The 17,444-nt window shown below is 46.2% G+C and overlaps 7 non-coding genes across 7 annotated transcripts; all 7 read right to left on the bottom strand.

The window, feature by feature from the left end:
• Window positions 1-781: 781 nt before the first annotated feature.
• trnal-uaa (transfer RNA leucine (anticodon UAA)) lies at window positions 782-864 on the bottom strand. The gene has a single exon. It is a non-coding gene; the product is annotated as a tRNA-Leu (tRNA).
• Window positions 865-3,527: 2,663 nt separating this feature from the next.
• trnal-uaa (transfer RNA leucine (anticodon UAA)) lies at window positions 3,528-3,610 on the bottom strand. Its single transcript has one exon. It is a non-coding gene; the product is annotated as a tRNA-Leu (tRNA).
• Window positions 3,611-6,273: 2,663 nt separating this feature from the next.
• trnal-uaa (transfer RNA leucine (anticodon UAA)) lies at window positions 6,274-6,356 on the bottom strand. The gene has a single exon. It is a non-coding gene; the product is annotated as a tRNA-Leu (tRNA).
• Window positions 6,357-9,019: 2,663 nt separating this feature from the next.
• trnal-uaa (transfer RNA leucine (anticodon UAA)) lies at window positions 9,020-9,102 on the bottom strand. Its single transcript has one exon. It is a non-coding gene; the product is annotated as a tRNA-Leu (tRNA).
• A 2,663-nt stretch (window positions 9,103-11,765) lies between these two features.
• trnal-uaa (transfer RNA leucine (anticodon UAA)) lies at window positions 11,766-11,848 on the bottom strand. Its single transcript has one exon. It is a non-coding gene; the product is annotated as a tRNA-Leu (tRNA).
• Window positions 11,849-14,511: 2,663 nt separating this feature from the next.
• Window positions 14,512-14,594, bottom strand: trnal-uaa (transfer RNA leucine (anticodon UAA)). The gene has a single exon. It is a non-coding gene; the product is annotated as a tRNA-Leu (tRNA).
• A 2,663-nt stretch (window positions 14,595-17,257) lies between these two features.
• Window positions 17,258-17,340, bottom strand: trnal-uaa (transfer RNA leucine (anticodon UAA)). The gene has a single exon. It is a non-coding gene; the product is annotated as a tRNA-Leu (tRNA).
• Window positions 17,341-17,444: the final 104 nt, after the last annotated feature.

Here is a 17,444-nt window from a genome sequence, read left to right as displayed (position 1 = left end):
GACCATACTCTGGGAAATTTTCCCAGATTCTCAGTTGAGGATTTTTGCAGCTGGAAGTTACCTCAGAAAACCTGTTCAGTCGTAATTTATTGAGAGAATCGCAAAACGGAAAGCATTTAACACGGAACACAAACAAAACTGGCAAACCAAATGTATTTCCAGACACAGCGAGCATGAATGCTAAATGTGAGACAGTCCGGGGCATGAGCCATAAGGTAATCTCACAACTAACAACAGGGCAATTCCAAACTACTCTTTCAAACATACAGGAGCCTGAGTGCACCACCACTTCCCGGACAATGCTGAAAAGAGAGAAAGAAAGAACATAATAAGAATGGGCCATAAAAAGTGAATTTCACCAATCACAGTCTCGGCTAGATTACCTTTCCCTTCCGATGTCTCCAGGACGGAGATGAATGAAATGGGAGAAATTCAATAACATATGACATCGAAATTCATTGGAACGATTTTTTCATTGGCCAGAAAACCAAATAACGACGAGTCGAGTCACCGTAGTACTTTGTTTCACAACAGCGATGAAATAACAGTCTCCATTCGGTTCCATTAAAATTCAACTCGCCTGGAACGTAAAGCAACAGAAGAGCTGCGGGAGGCGAACACGATCATGACAGCACAGACGCTTCGCCAAATTCGGCACTTTCACACACCACAATTAATTGCCCGGGAAGCAAACCCATTTCGCTTCTGTTTTAAACAGAAACGCAGCAGGAGTCGAAACAGCATTTCAACCAGCTGCGCGATTGGAGAAGGTCAGCAGAAATGGCAGCGGTGGGATTCGAACCCACGCCTCTGTCAGAGACTGGAGCTTAAATCCAGCGCCTTAGACCGCTCGGCCACACTACCAGCCAGCCACTAGCGCTGCCCATTTTCTTGCACTTCCAATTGTGCTCCTGCAAAACAACAGATGCAAAGTCACGTTAAAAGGGTTCCATGATCCCTCTCCGACTCGCACAGCTGCTGGGATGTGCCCGGCTACAATGACAATTTCGCAGCAGATAATGATACCCATCAATCCAGACAAAAATCAATGGTAAGCTGAGTCGATCTTCTCAGACTCTTTTCAGCTCCAAATGCATCTGTGAGTGCGTGAGAACACACGATCGGTTATGATTTGGTCAAATTACCATGAGCTGCTTGACATGACTGCAATTTCGATTCTTGCATTGATAAATGATTTCACCCATTGCTCGAAACAGGACAACTTTCACGTTTACACGGAACATGAAACACACCGGACTACAGGGAAAATGCACAAAGCTGAGCAGCCCGTGTTCCAAATCATAACGTGCAGCATAGTTTCAGTCACTGTGTCTGTCTTGCAGAATAAGAGTCCCAAAGAATGTTCTCCACCCTAAAACCGGAGGTAGCATTACAATCCGAGAACGACAGATCACATTGCGAGGATGCTCTGACCTCGGAGCCAATTCGAGATGCCACTTTCCTTGCCTTTTTGCCTTAACCGTGCAATTCGCTGCAGAGATGTGCACACCTGGATATGAGCCACATGGATACCAACTGAGTTGGAAACCTGTGTGGGAATCGAAAGGAAGCGACACAATAAAGTTTGATAAATTCCACGGTGCTTTTAAGAAATGCAGTCTCTGTTCACCTCAATCTAAAAGGCAGTTTCTGAACATAGTCAGAGAAGTCAAAAGGGAATTACCTCACCCCACCCCACTCTCCGGAAGAGGTGCTAACTGCCCTTGAGTGCTTTTTGTTCTCGATGTGAAGAGCTCTCACGCCTGAGTCACCTTCACGTCTCTGGTTGCTGAGCGAATCACAAAGAAGGAATTTCACCAGAGCTGCTACTGCCTCACTTCCCCACTCGCCCTCCCCGTTTACATTTTCCTGCTCGTCAGTGATTTAAAGAAATCCAAATGGATGCGATGTCATTCTGTAGCCTCTCTGTCGATTCCTCCGTCTCACTTCCAACGTGGCTTAGATCTCGGGGCGCACCTTAATACTAGCGACGCTGTGAAAGCATAGGTCCAGAGGTTCCTCTGAGAGTGTAATTTCTTTCATTGCTGTTGCTGATTGAATGAGCCACTTCCGTGCGAACTGCTCCAAAACATGATTCAGGACCTCTGGTGCCAACTCTCGTACGTTGAATAACGACAGACAGCTTCCAAATGAGGTCTTTCAGAGACGACTTTGGGGGTACATTTGACAGACAGACTAGTTCAGGAATCCGTGGTGCGCTGTGATACCAGAGCATCAGCTTCTTCCCTGTCTTTGAACCGGGCAAACCTGCGCAAGGAATGCAAATGCGGTGCTGCTTTTCATGGAAGGATCAGAAGGCGGGAACTACACTCTCAAACAGAATGGCATATGATCAGAACCAGGTTGGAGAAAAACTTGACAATGCTTTGCACAGTAATTAAATGGAGTTGCATTACATTTCACTACGAGAGCAGATTTGTTCAAGCACTGAAAGTTGAAGCCATTCTACTTTTCACCTTTCTGTTTCCAATCGCTCGTTGTTTAATGGGACTTGTTTAATTTTGGCTATGTGCTGAGCATGGACGAGATACACCGAAGTATCTGTTTCCACGCGGTGTGCCCTAATAACGTTGTGTTGCTTACACCGGCATTAAAGGATCACTCTTTAGCGGAGCTTGCCGTCGCAGTCTGCGGCACAATCATATAGCCTGTTCGACTGCTCACGGGAACGGTAGCATTGTGAATCGCTGCAGAAACGAACGACTTCCTTACTTTTGCTCCGACTGACCATACTCTGGGAAATTTTCCCAGATTCTCAGTTGAGGATTTTTGCAGCTGGAAGTTACCTCAGAAACCCTGTTCAGTCGTAATTTATTGAGAGAATCGCAAAACGGAAAGCATTTAACACGGAACACAAACAAAACTGGCAAACCAAATGTATTTCCAGACACAGCGAGCATGAATGCTAAATGTGAGACAGTCCGGGGCATGAGCCATAAGGTAATCTCACAACTAACAACAGGGCAATTCCAAACTACTCTTTCAAACATACAGGAGCCTGAGTGCACCACCACTTCCCGGACAATGCTGAAAAGAGAGAAAGAAAGAACATAATAAGAATGGGCCATAAAAAGTGAATTTCACCAATCACAGTCTCGGCTAGATTACCTTTCCCTTCCGATGTCTCCAGGACGGAGATGAATGAAATGGGAGAAATTCAATAACATATGACATCGAAATTCATTGGAACGATTTTTTCATTGGCCAGAAAACCAAATAACGACGAGTCGAGTCACCGTAGTACTTTGTTTCACAACAGCGATGAAATAACAGTCTCCATTCGGTTCCATTAAAATTCAACTCGCCTGGAACGTAAAGCAACAGAAGAGCTGCGGGAGGCGAACACGATCATGACAGCACAGACGCTTCGCCAAATTCGGCACTTTCACACACCACAATTAATTGCCCGGGAAGCAAACCCATTTCGCTTCTGTTTTAAACAGAAACGCAGCAGGAGTCGAAACAGCATTTCAACCAGCTGCGCGATTGGAGAAGGTCAGCAGAAATGGCAGCGGTGGGATTCGAGCCCACGCCTCTGTCAGAGACTGGAGCTTAAATCCAGCGCCTTAGACCGCTCGGCCACACTACCAGCCAGCCACTAGCGCTGCCCATTTTCTTGCACTTCCAATTGTGCTCCTGCAAAACAACAGATGCAAAGTCACGTTAAAAGGGTTCCATGATCCCTCTCCGACTCGCACAGCTGCTGGGATGTGCCCGGCTACAATGACAATTTCGCAGCAGATAATGATACCCATCAATCCAGACAAAAATCAATGGTAAGCTGAGTCGATCTTCTCAGACTCTTTTCAGCTCCAAATGCATCTGTGAGTGCGTGAGAACACACGATCGGTTATGATTTGGTCAAATTACCATGAGCTGCTTGACATGACTGCAATTTCGATTCTTGCATTGATAAATGATTTCACCCATTGCTCGAAACAGGACAACTTTCACGTTTACACGGAACATGAAACACACCGGACTACAGGGAAAATGCACAAAGCTGAGCAGCCCGTGTTCCAAATCATAACGTGCAGCATAGTTTCAGTCACTGTGTCTGTCTTGCAGAATAAGAGTCCCAAAGAATGTTCTCCACCCTAAAACCGGAGGTAGCATTACAATCCGAGAACGACAGATCACATTGCGAGGATGCTCTGACCTCGGAGCCAATTCGAGATGCCACTTTCCTTGCCTTTTTGCCTTAACCGTGCAATTCGCTGCAGAGATGTTCACACCTGGATATGAGCCACATGGATACCAACTGAGTTGGAAACCTGTGTGGGAATCGAAAGGAAGCGACACAATAAAGTTTGATAAATTCCATGGTGCTTTTAAGAAATGCAGTCTCTGTTCACCTCAATCTAAAAGGCAGTTTCTGAACATAGTCAGAGAAGTCAAAAGGGAATTACCTCACCCCACCCCACTCTCCGGAAGAGGTGCTAACTGCCCTTGAGTGCTTTTTGTTCTCGATGTGAAGAGCTCTCACGCCTGAGTCACCTTCACGTCTCTGGTTGCTGAGCGAATCACAAAGAAGGAATTTCACCAGAGCTGCTACTGCCTCACTTCCCCACTCGCCCTCCCCGTTTACATTTTCCTGCTCGTCAGTGATTTAAAGAAATCCAAATGGATGCGATGTCATTCTGTAGCCTCTCTGTCGATTCCTCCGTCTCACTTCCAACGTGGCTTAGATCTCGGGGCGCACCTTAATACTAGCGACGCTGTGAAAGCATAGGTCCAGAGGTTCCTCTGAGAGTGTAATTTCTTTCATTGCTGTTGCTGATTGAATGAGCCACTTCCGTGCGAACTGCTCCAAAACATGATTCAGGACCTGTGGTGCCAACTCTCGTACGTTGAATAACGACAGACAGCTTCCAAATGAGGTCTTTCAGAGACGACTTTGGGGGTACATTTGACAGACAGACTAGTTCAGGAATCCGTGGTGCGCTGTGATACCAGAGCATCAGCTTCTTCCCTGTCTTTGAACCGGGCAAACCTGCGCAAGGAATGCAAATGCGGTGCTGCTTTTCATGGAAGGATCAGAAGGCGGGAACTACACTCTCAAACAGAATGGCATATGATCAGAACCAGGTTGGAGAAAAACTTGACAATGCTTTGCACAGTAATTAAATGGAGTTGCATTACATTTCACTCCGAGAGCAGATTTGTTCAAGCACTGAAAGTTGAAGCCATTCTACTTTTCACCTTTCTGTTTCCAATCGCTCGTTGTTTAATGGGACTTGTTTAATTTTGGCTATGTGCTGAGCATGGACGAGATACACCGAAGTATCTGTTTCCACGCGGTGTGCCCTAATAACGTTGTGTTGCTTACACCGGCATTAAAGGATCACTCTTTAGCGGAGCTTGCCGTCGCAGTCTGCGGCACAATCATATAGCCTGTTCGACTGCTCACGGGAACGGTAGCATTGTGAATCGCTGCAGAAACGAACGACTTCCTTACTTTTGCTCCGACTGACCATACTCTGGGAAATTTTCCCAGATTCTCAGTTCAGGATTTTTGCAGCTGGAAGTTACCTCAGAAACCCTGTTCAGTCGTAATTTATTGAGAGAATCGCAAAACGGAAAGCATTTAACACGGAACACAAACAAAACTGGCAAACCAAATGTATTTCCAGACACAGCGAGCATGAATGCTAAATGTGAGACAGTCCGGGGCATGAGCCATAAGGTAATCTCACAACTAACAACAGGGCAATTCCAAACTACTCTTTCAAACATACAGGAGCCTGAGTGCACCACCACTTCCCGGACAATGCTGAAAAGAGAGAAAGAAAGAACATAATAAGAATGGGCCATAAAAAGTGAATTTCACCAATCACAGTCTCGGCTAGATTACCTTTCCCTTCCGATGTCTCCAGGACGGAGATGAATGAAATGGGAGAAATTCAATAACATATGACATCGAAATTCATTGGAACGATTTTTTCATTGGCCAGAAAACCAAATAACGACGAGTCGAGTCACCGTAGTACTTTGTTTCACAACAGCGATGAAATAACAGTCTCCATTCGGTTCCATTAAAATTCAACTCGCCTGGAACGTAAAGCAACAGAAGAGCTGCGGGAGGCGAACACGATCATGACAGCACAGACGCTTCGCCAAATTCGGCACTTTCACACACCACAATTAATTGCCCGGGAAGCAAACCCATTTCGCTTCTGTTTTAAACAGAAACGCAGCAGGAGTCGAAACAGCATTTCAACCAGCTGCGCGATTGGAGAAGGTCAGCAGAAATGGCAGCGGTGGGATTCGAGCCCACGCCTCTGTCAGAGACTGGAGCTTAAATCCAGCGCCTTAGACCGCTCGGCCACACTACCAGCCAGCCACTAGCGCTGCCCATTTTCTTGCACTTCCAATTGTGCTCCTGCAAAACAACAGATGCAAAGTCACGTTAAAAGGGTTCCATGATCCCTCTCCGACTCGCACAGCTGCTGGGATGTGCCCGGCTACAATGACAATTTCGCAGCAGATAATGATACCCATCAATCCAGACAAAAATCAATGGTAAGCTGAGTCGATCTTCTCAGACTCTTTTCAGCTCCAAATGCATCTGTGAGTGCGTGAGAACACACGATCGGTTATGATTTGGTCAAATTACCATGAGCTGCTTGACATGACTGCAATTTCGATTCTTGCATTGATAAATGATTTCACCCATTGCTCGAAACAGGACAACTTTCACGTTTACACGGAACATGAAACACACCGGACTACAGGGAAAATGCACAAAGCTGAGCAGCCCGTGTTCCAAATCATAACGTGCAGCATAGTTTCAGTCACTGTGTCTGTCTTGCAGAATAAGAGTCCCAAAGAATGTTCTCCACCCTAAAACCGGAGGTAGCATTACAATCCGAGAACGACAGATCACATTGCGAGGATGCTCTGACCTCGGAGCCAATTCGAGATGCCACTTTCCTTGCCTTTTTGCCTTAACCGTGCAATTCGCTGCAGAGATGTTCACACCTGGATATGAGCCACATGGATACCAACTGAGTTGGAAACCTGTGTGGGAATCGAAAGGAAGCGACACAATAAAGTTTGATAAATTCCATGGTGCTTTTAAGAAATGCAGTCTCTGTTCACCTCAATCTAAAAGGCAGTTTCTGAACATAGTCAGAGAAGTCAAAAGGGAATTACCTCACCCCACCCCACTCTCCGGAAGAGGTGCTAACTGCCCTTGAGTGCTTTTTGTTCTCGATGTGAAGAGCTCTCACGCCTGAGTCACCTTCACGTCTCTGGTTGCTGAGCGAATCACAAAGAAGGAATTTCACCAGAGCTGCTACTGCCTCACTTCCCCACTCGCCCTCCCCGTTTACATTTTCCTGCTCGTCAGTGATTTAAAGAAATCCAAATGGATGCGATGTCATTCTGTAGCCTCTCTGTCGATTCCTCCGTCTCACTTCCAACGTGGCTTAGATCTCGGGGCGCACCTTAATACTAGCGACGCTGTGAAAGCATAGGTCCAGAGGTTCCTCTGAGAGTGTAATTTCTTTCATTGCTGTTGCTGATTGAATGAGCCACTTCCGTGCGAACTGCTCCAAAACATGATTCAGGACCTCTGGTGCCAACTCTCGTACGTTGAATAACGACAGACAGCTTCCAAATGAGGTCTTTCAGAGACGACTTTGGGGGTACATTTGACAGACAGACTAGTTCAGGAATCCGTGGTGCGCTGTGATACCAGAGCATCAGCTTCTTCCCTGTCTTTGAACCGGGCAAACCTGCGCAAGGAATGCAAATGCGGTGCTGCTTTTCATGGAAGGATCAGAAGGCGGGAACTACACTCTCAAACAGAATGGCATATGATCGGAACCAGGTTGGAGAAAAACTTGACAATGCTTTGCACAGTAATTAAATGGAGTTGCATTACATTTCACTACGAGAGCAGATTTGTTCAAGCACTGAAAGTTGAAGCCATTCTACTTTTCACCTTTCTGTTTCCAATCGCTCGTTGTTTAATGGGACTTGTTTAATTTTGGCTATGTGCTGAGCATGGACGAGATACACCGAAGTATCTGTTTCCACGCGGTGTGCCCTAATAACGTTGTGTTGCTTACACCGGCATTAAAGGATCACTCTTTAGCGGAGCTTGCCGTCGCAGTCTGCGGCACAATCATATAGCCTGTTCGACTGCTCACGGGAACGGTAGCATTGTGAATCGCTGCAGAAACGAACGACTTCCTTACTTTTGCTCCGACTGACCATACTCTGGGAAATTTTCCCAGATTCTCAGTTGAGGATTTTTGCAGCTGGAAGTTACCTCAGAAACCCTGTTCAGTCGTAATTTATTGAGAGAATCGCAAAACGGAAAGCATTTAACACGGAACACAAACAAAACTGGCAAACCAAATGTATTTCCAGACACAGCGAGCATGAATGCTAAATGTGAGACAGTCCGGGGCATGAGCCATAAGGTAATCTCACAACTAACAACAGGGCAATTCCAAACTACTCTTTCAAACATACAGGAGCCTGAGTGCACCACCACTTCCCGGACAATGCTGAAAAGAGAGAAAGAAAGAACATAATAAGAATGGGCCATAAAAAGTGAATTTCACCAATCACAGTCTCGGCTAGATTACCTTTCCCTTCCGATGTCTCCAGGACGGAGATGAATGAAATGGGAGAAATTCAATAACATATGACATCGAAATTCATTGGAACGATTTTTTCATTGGCCAGAAAACCAAATAACGACGAGTCGAGTCACCGTAGTACTTTGTTTCACAACAGCGATGAAATAACAGTCTCCATTCGGTTCCATTAAAATTCAACTCGCCTGGAACGTAAAGCAACAGAAGAGCTGCGGGAGGCGAACACGATCATGACAGCACAGACGCTTCGCCAAATTCGGCACTTTCACACACCACAATTAATTGCCCGGGAAGCAAACCCATTTCGCTTCTGTTTTAAACAGAAACGCAGCAGGAGTCGAAACAGCATTTCAACCAGCTGCGCGATTGGAGAAGGTCAGCAGAAATGGTAGCGGTGGGATTCGAGCCCACGCCTCTGTCAGAGACTGGAGCTTAAATCCAGCGCCTTAGACCGCTCGGCCACACTACCAGCCAGCCACTAGCGCTGCCCATTTTCTTGCACTTCCAATTGTGCTCCTGCAAAACAACAGATGCAAAGTCACGTTAAAAGGGTTCCATGATCCCTCTCCGACTCGCACAGCTGCTGGGATGTGCCCGGCTACAATGACAATTTCGCAGCAGATAATGATACCCATCAATCCAGACAAAAATCAATGGTAAGCTGAGTCGATCTTCTCAGACTCTTTTCAGCTCCAAATGCATCTGTGAGTGCGTGAGAACACACGATCGGTTATGATTTGGTCAAATTACCATGAGCTGCTTGACATGACTGCAATTTCGATTCTTGCATTGATAAATGATTTCACCCATTGCTCGAAACAGGACAACTTTCACGTTTACACGGAACATGAAACACACCGGACTACAGGGAAAATGCACAAAGCTGAGCAGCCCGTGTTCCAAATCATAACGTGCAGCATAGTTTCAGTCACTGTGTCTGTCTTGCAGAATAAGAGTCCCAAAGAATGTTCTCCACCCTAAAACCGGAGGTAGCATTACAATCCGAGAACGACAGATCACATTGCGAGGATGCTCTGACCTCGGAGCCAATTCGAGATGCCACTTTCCTTGCCTTTTTGCCTTAACCGTGCAATTCGCTGCAGAGATGTGCACACCTGGATATGAGCCACATGGATACCAACTGAGTTGGAAACCTGTGTGGGAATCGAAAGGAAGCGACACAATAAAGTTTGATAAATTCCACGGTGCTTTTAAGAAATGCAGTCTCTGTTCACCTCAATCTAAAAGGCAGTTTCTGAACATAGTCAGAGAAGTCAAAAGGAAATTACCTCACCCCACCCCACTCTCCGGAAGAGGTGCTAACTGCCCTTGAGTGCTTTTTGTTCTCGATGTGAAGAGCTCTCACGCCTGAGTCACCTTCACGTCTCTGGTTGCTGAGCGAATCACAAAGAAGGAATTTCACCAGAGCTGCTACTGCCTCACTTCCCCACTCGCCCTCCCCGTTTACATTTTCCTGCTCGTCAGTGATTTAAAGAAATCCAAATGGATGCGATGTCATTCTGTAGCCTCTCTGTCGATTCCTCCGTCTCACTTCCAACGTGGCTTAGATCTCGGGGCGCACCTTAATACTAGCGACGCTGTGAAAGCATAGGTCCAGAGGTTCCTCTGAGAGTGTAATTTCTTTCATTGCTGTTGCTGATTGAATGAGCCACTTCCGTGCGAACTGCTCCAAAACATGATTCAGGACCTGTGGTGCCAACTCTCGTACGTTGAATAACGACAGACAGCTTCCAAATGAGGTCTTTCAGAGACGACTTTGGGGGTACATTTGACAGACAGACTAGTTCAGGAATCCGTGGTGCGCTGTGATACCAGAGCATCAGCTTCTTCCCTGTCTTTGAACCGGGCAAACCTGCGCAAGGAATGCAAATGCGGTGCTGCTTTTCATGGAAGGATCAGAAGGCGGGAACTACACTCTCAAACAGAATGGCATATGATCAGAACCAGGTTGGAGAAAAACTTGACAATGCTTTGCACAGTAATTAAATGGAGTTGCATTACATTTCACTACGAGAGCAGATTTGTTCAAGCACTGAAAGTTGAAGCCATTCTACTTTTCACCTTTCTGTTTCCAATCGCTCGTTGTTTAATGGGACTTGTTTAATTTTGGCTATGTGCTGAGCATGGACGAGATACACCGAAGTATCTGTTTCCACGCGGTGTGCCCTAATAACGTTGTGTTGCTTACACCGGCATTAAAGGATCACTCTTTAGCGGAGCTTGCCGTCGCAGTCTGCGGCACAATCATATAGCCTGTTCGACTGCTCACGGGAACGGTAGCATTGTGAATCGCTGCAGAAACGAACGACTTCCTTACTTTTGCTCCGACTGACCATACTCTGGGAAATTTTCCCAGATTCTCAGTTCAGGATTTTTGCAGCTGGAAGTTACCTCAGAAACCCTGTTCAGTCGTAATTTATTGAGAGAATCGCAAAACGGAAAGCATTTAACACGGAACACAAACAAAACTGGCAAACCAAATGTATTTCCAGACACAGCGAGCATGAATGCTAAATGTGAGACAGTCCGGGGCATGAGCCATAAGGTAATCTCACAACTAACAACAGGGCAATTCCAAACTACTCTTTCAAACATACAGGAGCCTGAGTGCACCACCACTTCCCGGACAATGCTGAAAAGAGAGAAAGAAAGAACATAATAAGAATGGGCCATAAAAAGTGAATTTCACCAATCACAGTCTCGGCTAGATTACCTTTCCCTTCCGATGTCTCCAGGACGGAGATGAATGAAATGGGAGAAATTCAATAACATATGACATCGAAATTCATTGGAACGATTTTTTCATTGGCCAGAAAACCAAATAACGACGAGTCGAGTCACCGTAGTACTTTGTTTCACAACAGCGATGAAATAACAGTCTCCATTCGGTTCCATTAAAATTCAACTCGCCTGGAACGTAAAGCAACAGAAGAGCTGCGGGAGGCGAACACGATCATGACAGCACAGACGCTTCGCCAAATTCGGCACTTTCACACACCACAATTAATTGCCCGGGAAGCAAACCCATTTCGCTTCTGTTTTAAACAGAAACGCAGCAGGAGTCGAAACAGCATTTCAACCAGCTGCGCGATTGGAGAAGGTCAGCAGAAATGGTAGCGGTGGGATTCGAGCCCACGCCTCTGTCAGAGACTGGAGCTTAAATCCAGCGCCTTAGACCGCTCGGCCACACTACCAGCCAGCCACTAGCGCTGCCCATTTTCTTGCACTTCCAATTGTGCTCCTGCAAAACAACAGATGCAAAGTCACGTTAAAAGGGTTCCATGATCCCTCTCCGACTCGCACAGCTGCTGGGATGTGCCCGGCTACAATGACAATTTCGCAGCAGATAATGATACCCATCAATCCAGACAAAAATCAATGGTAAGCTGAGTCGATCTTCTCAGACTCTTTTCAGCTCCAAATGCATCTGTGAGTGCGTGAGAACACACGATCGGTTATGATTTGGTCAAATTACCATGAGCTGCTTGACATGACTGCAATTTCGATTCTTGCATTGATAAATGATTTCACCCATTGCTCGAAACAGGACAACTTTCACGTTTACACGGAACATGAAACACACCGGACTACAGGGAAAATGCACAAAGCTGAGCAGCCCGTGTTCCAAATCATAACGTGCAGCATAGTTTCAGTCACTGTGTCTGTCTTGCAGAATAAGAGTCCCAAAGAATGTTCTCCACCCTAAAACCGGAGGTAGCATTACAATCCGAGAACGACAGATCACATTGCGAGGATGCTCTGACCTCGGAGCCAATTCGAGATGCCACTTTCCTTGCCTTTTTGCCTTAACCGTGCAATTCGCTGCAGAGATGTTCACACCTGGATATGAGCCACATGGATACCAACTGAGTTGGAAACCTGTGTGGGAATCGAAAGGAAGCGACACAATAAAGTTTGATAAATTCCATGGTGCTTTTAAGAAATGCAGTCTCTGTTCACCTCAATCTAAAAGGCAGTTTCTGAACATAGTCAGAGAAGTCAAAAGGGAATTACCTCACCCCACCCCACTCTCCGGAAGAGGTGCTAACTGCCCTTGAGTGCTTTTTGTTCTCGATGTGAAGAGCTCTCACGCCTGAGTCACCTTCACGTCTCTGGTTGCTGAGCGAATCACAAAGAAGGAATTTCACCAGAGCTGCTACTGCCTCACTTCCCCACTCGCCCTCCCCGTTTACATTTTCCTGCTCGTCAGTGATTTAAAGAAATCCAAATGGATGCGATGTCATTCTGTAGCCTCTCTGTCGATTCCTCCGTCTCACTTCCAACGTGGCTTAGATCTCGGGGCGCACCTTAATACTAGCGACGCTGTGAAAGCATAGGTCCAGAGGTTCCTCTGAGAGTGTAATTTCTTTCATTGCTGTTGCTGATTGAATGAGCCACTTCCGTGCGAACTGCTCCAAAACATGATTCAGGACCTCTGGTGCCAACTCTCGTACGTTGAATAACGACAGACAGCTTCCAAATGAGGTCTTTCAGAGACGACTTTGGGGGTACATTTGACAGACAGACTAGTTCAGGAATCCGTGGTGCGCTGTGATACCAGAGCATCAGCTTCTTCCCTGTCTTTGAACCGGGCAAACCTGCGCAAGGAATGCAAATGCGGTGCTGCTTTTCATGGAAGGATCAGAAGGCGGGAACTACACTCTCAAACAGAATGGCATATGATCAGAACCAGGTTGGAGAAAAACTTGACAATGCTTTGCACAGTAATTAAATGGAGTTGCATTACATTTCACTACGAGAGCAGATTTGTTCAAGCACTGAAAGTTGAAGCCATTCTACTTTTCACCTTTCTGTTTCCAATCGCTCGTTGTTTAATGGGACTTGTTTAATTTTGGCTATGTGCTGAGCATGGACGAGATACACCGAAGTATCTGTTTCCACGCGGTGTGCCCTAATAACGTTGTGTTGCTTACACCGGCATTAAAGGATCACTCTTTAGCGGAGCTTGCCGTCGCAGTCTGCGGCACAATCATATAGCCTGTTCGACTGCTCACGGGAACGGTAGCATTGTGAATCGCTGCAGAAACGAACGACTTCCTTACTTTTGCTCCGACTGACCATACTCTGGGAAATTTTCCCAGATTCTCAGTTCAGGATTTTTGCAGCTGGAAGTTACCTCAGAAACCCTGTTCAGTCGTAATTTATTGAGAGAATCGCAAAACGGAAAGCATTTAACACGGAACACAAACAAAACTGGCAAACCAAATGTATTTCCAGACACAGCGAGCATGAATGCTAAATGTGAGACAGTCCGGGGCATGAGCCATAAGGTAATCTCACAACTAACAACAGGGCAATTCCAAACTACTCTTTCAAACATACAGGAGCCTGAGTGCACCACCACTTCCCGGACAATGCTGAAAAGAGAGAAAGAAAGAACATAATAAGAATGGGCCATAAAAAGTGAATTTCACCAATCACAGTCTCGGCTAGATTACCTTTCCCTTCCGATGTCTCCAGGACGGAGATGAATGAAATGGGAGAAATTCAATAACATATGACATCGAAATTCATTGGAACGATTTTTTCATTGGCCAGAAAACCAAATAACGACGAGTCGAGTCACCGTAGTACTTTGTTTCACAACAGCGATGAAATAACAGTCTCCATTCGGTTCCATTAAAATTCAACTCGCCTGGAACGTAAAGCAACAGAAGAGCTGCGGGAGGCGAACACGATCATGACAGCACAGACGCTTCGCCAAATTCGGCACTTTCACACACCACAATTAATTGCCCGGGAAGCAAACCCATTTCGCTTCTGTTTTAAACAGAAACGCAGCAGGAGTCGAAACAGCATTTCAACCAGCTGCGCGATTGGAGAAGGTCAGCAGAAATGGTAGCGGTGGGATTCGAACCCACGCCTCTGTCAGAGACTGGAGCTTAAATCCAGCGCCTTAGACCGCTCGGCCAGACTACCAGCCAGCCACTAGCGCTGCCCATTTTCTTGCACTTCCAATTGTGCTCCTGCAAAACAACAGATGCAAAGTCACGTTAAAAGGGTTCCATGATCCCTCTCCGACTCGCACAGCTGCTGGGATGTGCCCGGCTACAATGACAATTTCGCAGCAGATAATGATACCCATCAATCCAGACAAAAATCAATGGTAAGCTGAGTCGATCTTCTCAGACTCTTTTCAGCTCCAAATGCATCTGTGAGTGCGTGAGAACACACGATCGGTTATGATTTGGTCAAATTACCATGAGCTGCTTGACATGACTGCAATTTCGATTCTTGCATTGATAAATGATTTCACCCATTGCTCGAAACAGGACAACTTTCACGTTTACACGGAACATGAAACACACCGGACTACAGGGAAAATGCACAAAGCTGAGCAGCCCGTGTTCCAAATCATAACGTGCAGCATAGTTTCAGTCACTGTGTCTGTCTTGCAGAATAAGAGTCCCAAAGAATGTTCTCCACCCTAAAACCGGAGGTAGCATTACAATCCGAGAACGACAGATCACATTGCGAGGATGCTCTGACCTCGGAGCCAATTCGAGATGCCACTTTCCTTGCCTTTTTGCCTTAACCGTGCAATTCGCTGCAGAGATGTGCACACCTGGATATGAGCCACATGGATACCAACTGAGTTGGAAACCTGTGTGGGAATCGAAAGGAAGCGACACAATAAAGTTTGATAAATTCCACGGTGCTTTTAAGAAATGCAGTCTCTGTTCACCTCAATCTAAAAGGCAGTTTCTGAACATAGTCAGAGAAGTCAAAAGGGAATTACCTCACCCCACCCCACTCTCCGGAAGAGGTGCTAACTGCCCTTGAGTGCTTTTTGTTCTCGATGTGAAGAGCTCTCACACCTGAGTCACCTTCACGTCTCTGGTTGCTGAGCGAATCACAAAGAAGGAATTTCACCAGAGCTGCTACTGCCTCACTTCCCCACTCGCCCTCCCCGTTTACATTTTCCTGCTCGTCAGTGATTTAAAGAAATCCAAATGGATGCGATGTCATTCTGTAGCCTCTCTGTCGATTCCTCCGTCTCACTTCCAACGTGGCTTAGATCTCGGGGCGCACCTTAATACTAGCGACGCTGTGAAAGCATAGGTCCAGAGGTTCCTCTGAGAGTGTAATTTCTTTCATTGCTGTTGCTGATTGAATGAGCCACTTCCGTGCGAACTGCTCCAAAACATGATTCAGGACCTCTGGTGCCAACTCTCGTACGTTGAATAACGACAGACAGCTTCCAAATGAGGTCTTTCAGAGACGACTTTGGGGGTACATTTGACAGACAGACTAGTTCAGGAATCCGTGGTGCGCTGTGATACCAGAGCATCAGCTTCTTCCCTGTCTTTGAACCGGGCAAACCTGCGCAAGGAATGCAAATGCGGTGCTGCTTTTCATGGACGGATCAGAAGGCGGGAACTACACTCTCAAACAGAATGGCATATGATCAGAACCAGGTTGGAGAAAAACTTGACAATGCTTTGCACAGTAATTAAATGGAGTTGCATTACATTTCACTACGAGAGCAGATTTGTTCAAGCACTGAAAGTTGAAGCCATTCTACTTTTCACCTTTCTGTTTCCAATCTTTCGTTGTTTAATGGGACTTGTTTAATTTTGGCTATGTGCTGAGCATGGACGAGATACACCGAAGTATCTGTTTCCACGCGGTGTGCCCTAATAACGTTGTGTTGCTTACACCGGCATTAAAGGATCACTCTTTAGCGGAGCTTGCCGTCGCAGTCTGCGGCACAATCATATAGCCTGTTCGACTGCTCACGGGAACGGTAGCATTGTGAATCGCTGCAGAAACGAACGACTTCCTTACTTTTGCTCCGACTGACCATACTCTGGGAAATTTTCCCAGATTCTCAGTTCAGGATTTTTGCAGCTGGAAGTTACCTCAGAAACCCTGTTCAGTCGTAATTTATTGAGAGAATCGCAAAACGGAAAGCATTTAACACGCAACACAAACAAAACTGGCAAACCAAATGTATTTCCAGACACAGCGAGCATGAATGCTAAATGTGAGACAGTCCGGGGCATGAGCCATAAGGTAATCTCACAACTAACAACAGGGCAATTCCAAACTACTCTTTCAAACATACAGGAGCCTGAGTGCACCACCACTTCCCGGACAATGCTGAAAAGAGAGAAAGAAAGAACATAATAAGAATGGGCCATAAAAAGTGAATTTCACCAATCACAGTCTCGGCTAGATTACCTTTCCCTTCCGATGTCTCCAGGACGGAGATGAATGAAATGGGAGAAATTCAATAACATATGACATCGAAATTCATTGGAACGATTTTTTCATTGGCCAGAAAACCAAATAACGACGAGTCGAGTCACCGTAGTACTTTGTTTCACAACAGCGATGAAATAACAGTCTCCATTCGGTTCCATTAAAATTCAACTCGCCTGGAACGTAAAGCAACAGAAGAGCTGCGGGAGGCGAACACGATCATGACAGCACAGACGCTTCGCCAAATTCGGCACTTTCACACACCACAATTAATTGCCCGGGAAGCAAACCCATTTCGCTTCTGTTTTAAACAGAAACGCAGCAGGAGTCGAAACAGCATTTCAACCAGCTGCGCGATTGGAGAAGGTCAGCAGAAATGGCAGCGGTGGGATTCGAACCCACGCCTCTGTCAGAGACTGGAGCTTAAATCCAGCGCCTTAGACCGCTCGGCCAGACTACCAGCCAGCCACTAGCGCTGCCCATTTTCTTGCACTTCCAATTGTGCTCCTGCAAAACAACAGATGCAAAGTCACGTTAAAAGGGTTCCATGATCCCTCTCCGACT

This window comes from Chiloscyllium punctatum, chromosome 41 (genome assembly GCF_047496795.1).
Source record: "Chiloscyllium punctatum isolate Juve2018m chromosome 41, sChiPun1.3, whole genome shotgun sequence".
In the NCBI taxonomy this organism is placed as follows: Eukaryota; Metazoa; Chordata; class Chondrichthyes; order Orectolobiformes; family Hemiscylliidae; genus Chiloscyllium; species Chiloscyllium punctatum.
This window is presented reverse-complemented; position numbering and strand designations above follow the sequence as displayed.